Genomic DNA, 4,104 nt, shown 5'->3' on the forward strand with positions numbered 1-4,104 from the left:
TATCTAAATAAAATATCAAATATTCCTGGTATAAGGGAAAATAGTAATAAAACACAGACCAATATTGAGAAAAGCAAATTACTGTTACCTAGCCAGAGGGATAATCATTTTGGAACTAGGGTAGATAGTGGTTCCTAGGCATGCGTGCATGTTCATTCCAAGCATCAAAGCAAGCAAAAATATGGATGACAATAATTTTGTCGCCATATCATGAAAATGACTGAACGGAAAACATAATTACAAACAAGAAATTAAAATGGTAAACCGGCCATTTGGTCTCTAAGTTGGATATTTCTGTGACTTGAGATAGCTTATTTTGTACGACATGTTGTGGCCAGCAACAATAAATCCACCAAAGTCCTTGCGAGTATATGTGAGAATAGCTGACAGGGTAACACTCCTGCTCCTATTTGTCTTTCTGTGTCCAATTGATATATGTGCTAGGCATCCCTCCTAATTTGATTGTTGTTATGTACTGAAGCTAATTTTAGTATATTGCGGTTGTTTATTCCAACCGTCATGGTTGTTTTGCATTCCAACCGTCATGGAATATGTCTGGATGATTTTGAAAAAGGTCCTCACCCAAGATCTAGCCGTTGCTCTGTTCTTTTGTCCCGCCCACACAGCGTGCTTGCCGGCAATAGTTCGGGACGCGCGCAACTGCTCCATTGCTCGCGTGGCCAACTCTCCTCACACTCACCACGCACTATTGCTGCTCGTCCGGGACCTCACACTCTCAATCACGTCTATCCCCTGCATATCCAGAACTAAGGTCTCCACATCTAGCAATTGGGGGTTCGATTTTGCACTTGATTGGAACGATTTGGAGTGGATTATAGAAGGGAGGTGAATGGAAACGAGAAGAAGAGGAGAACACACTACTGCTCATGGCGGCCGAAGGCGCTGTGGCCTATCGCTCGAAGCAGGAACGAGGCTAGGCACGGGGAGGATGAATGCTTGCCTGGGCGATGGCGAGGACGGCAAGATGCGCATCGCCTGGGCGACGACGAGGATGGGGTAAAATGCGGGTGGCGCCAATGGACGAAGAGGCAGTGATTGGGTGGATGATGATGAGACGGGGGAAATCGAATGGATGGATAGAGCGGAGGTTAAGCAGTGAATTTTTTTTGTTTCCATATGTTGGTCCCACGTAATAAACACATAGCATCAAACCACCCACAAATTACCGGTAATATTTTGTGAAGCGAAACTAACATATTAGGAACAAGCAAATAATAATGTGAGAGTAAGTAAGGACCCGTAGCAACGCACGGGCATTTCTACTAGTAGTAATAAAACACAGACCAATATGAGAAAAGCAAATTACTGTTACCTAGCCAGAGGGATAATCATTTTGGAACTAGGGTAGATAGTGGTTCCTAGGCATGCGTGCATGTTCATTCCAAGCATCAAAGCAAGCAAAAATATGGATGACAATAATTTTGTCGCCATATCATGAAAATGACTGAACGGAAAACATAATTACAAACAAGAAATTAAAATGGTAAACTGGCCATTTGGTCTCTAAGTTGGATATTTCTGTGACTTGAGATAGCTTATTTTGTAGGAAACAAGGAATGTTAACACACTTTTGTACCAGACATCCATAGTTATCGCACTTCTCACAAACTTGATGCTTATGCTATTATCCTCCTCATCACAGAGGGTCCGCTCGTTGGTAGTGCTCATGGTGTACATGTTTTACTAATTTTAGTAACAACTTTTGTTATATTCATACCAAAAATGCCACTTGGCATTTGACATTGAACCCATTTTTGTAACATTAAACTTTGGTAATATGTTCACGGATGAACATGCTTTGGTCTAGAACTTCACTAAATCGGCCCCTATAATTGGTGAAATTTGAAAGTTTCGTGAACACATGATACTACATGAAGGAAGTTGTGTAAACATTGAATTATTAAACCTTATCATCGAGTTAAAACTATGAACAACCTAATATATGAATTATTGTTACATGATATAAATAAAATAATCAATGAGCACTGAGTTATATGAGACCTAGTGAGATAATCATCCAGACTAGGGTATATAGTGGATCTTTGGCACGCGCTTACTTTTCCTAATAGCAACTTTTTGAAAAACAAGTGAAGAAGTTGGGCAGCAATATTTTTGCACTGATACACCAAAATTAGTCAGTTGATTGGCGTGTTGGCAAATAACTCACATTTGACTGTCAGAATTGTATTGAAAATATCATTCTTATATAATTTGTCATGTCTATTAGATGAAAAATTATTTTGAAAAACAAATCTTGTCAATTGTTGAAAACATGGTAAGTGGCAATTTTATATTAAATACTATTGAAAAGCTAATTGCATATGACGTGATTTTTAATCCAAATTAACTGTTGGTTATTGAAGAATCTAATCTGACAAAGATCTTAGTGTCTGTTTAGCTGAGAAAAGTCCACAATGACAAAAACAATCGTCACACAACACATGATTTTGTGAAGCATCAGATTACCTTAATAGTGTTTTGTCAATAGCTTTGTAGGTAACTTTCTGTAGCTTGCAGGCAGAATTATTGTGTCGATATAATGGGTCATCATTACTAAAAGATAACTTGACCTCAAATGCCACATGATTTTAGCAAAGCATTAGAAAAATATATTTCCTTTACTTGTGTTAAGATATAGTACTCTGGCTATAAATATGGCCATAATATTGTTTAATACAATTCATACCTGACTTCCACACCAAAGGAGCGAGAGTGTTCACGAAGGTTAGTTTCTGTGTTAAGTTATTGCATGCATGTACTACTAGAGTAGTAACAATTGTTTTCTTATTAGTTTTTAGTACTTAAAGCCGGTGTGAATCTCTTGTGATCTTACATCATGTTCATGTGCTCATCAGGGTAATCATGATCATCAAATTTGCAAAACCTACACTTGCTGCCGTCATGGTGATCCTTTTAGTAGGTACCGCAGTTGTTGATGCCCAAGGGAATGCTGAAGCCGAATTTACTCTTCGAGGGATCAAAACAAATAATCCTACTACGTTTGGTGACAATATTCCCCACTCTAGTGACAAGGAAAAACGAAAACAGCTAACCTCTGCCCGTGTACTAACAGCCCAATTTGCAAAACAGATAATATCTCGTGAAGACTACTGCAGGTCGGTTAAATGTCCTTAGTGAAAAATGGGATATACCTATGGATGTCCTGGAGTAACAGCAGCTTTCTTCAGGGCCAATGTTAAGGCCAGTTAATAGAATAAAGCACCAGGACTTAATCATAAATGTGAAAATATGTACACACTGAACCCTTCTATGTCAATGGAAGACTGGTCATATATAATAAAATGAAAGTACGTTAACTCTTGTGTTATGGACTACTTTGTTGTTAGCTTATTTACTCCGCTATTGTTTGAAATGTGTTATCATGTATACACACATTAGACTGTCTTCCTTGAATAATTTTTATCCAATGTTCTTGTAGTGTTGATATATTCGAAATTATTACTGTAAACACAGCTTACAAATGATAATGTTATAATTGAATTCTGGGATCTAACGATTCTTAATGCTGTAATGCCTGCTAGCTCATCACAAGTTTAGGGGGTGTTTGGTTTGGGGCTGCTAAACTCTAGGGATTAAAGTTTATCCCTAAACTATCAAACATGTGACTAAAAGTTGCTAAAGTCCCTAAAGTTTAGCCCTTTAGTCCCCAAGAGGTTGCTAAAAGGGACTAAAGGAGACCTTGGATAAGATCCACCCCTCATTAATGCCGCCCGGCCCCCGCCGTCACCCCGACCGCCCTCCCGCCCGCCGTCACCGCTGCGGTCCTCCTTCCGGCCCGGCCCCCGCCGTCGTCGCTCCTACCGCCCTCCCGCCCGTCACCCCCACCGCCGGCCTCCCTCCCACCCGGCCCCCACCGTTGTGGAGGAGGAAGCGCGGCGGGGATGCCGGAGGGGGAGGCGCACATGACGAAGCCGGCGTGCTAAGCGTCCTTGTGGGGATGCCGGAGCGCGGCGGGGATGCCGGAGGCGAGGGCCATTGGGGGACGCGGCTGCGAGCGAGACGCTGCCGGCCGCGGCCTTCCTCCAGGTGGGCGTAGGCCACCTCGTACCCGTCCGGCGCGCT

General features: G+C 41.7%; 1 long non-coding RNA gene across 1 annotated transcript; it reads left to right on the forward strand.

Moving 5' to 3' along the window:
- The first annotated feature begins 2,663 nt into the window (after positions 1–2,663).
- LOC105914844 lies at positions 2,664–3,349 on the forward strand. The gene is made up of 2 exons (XR_001164556.2): positions 2,664–2,745; positions 2,877–3,349. It is a non-coding gene; the product is annotated as an uncharacterized LOC105914844 (long non-coding RNA).
- The last annotated feature ends 755 nt before the right edge of the window (positions 3,350–4,104 follow it).

This window comes from Setaria italica, chromosome VII, assembly GCF_000263155.2.
Source record: "Setaria italica strain Yugu1 chromosome VII, Setaria_italica_v2.0, whole genome shotgun sequence".
In the NCBI taxonomy this organism is placed as follows: Eukaryota; Viridiplantae; Streptophyta; class Magnoliopsida; order Poales; family Poaceae; genus Setaria; species Setaria italica.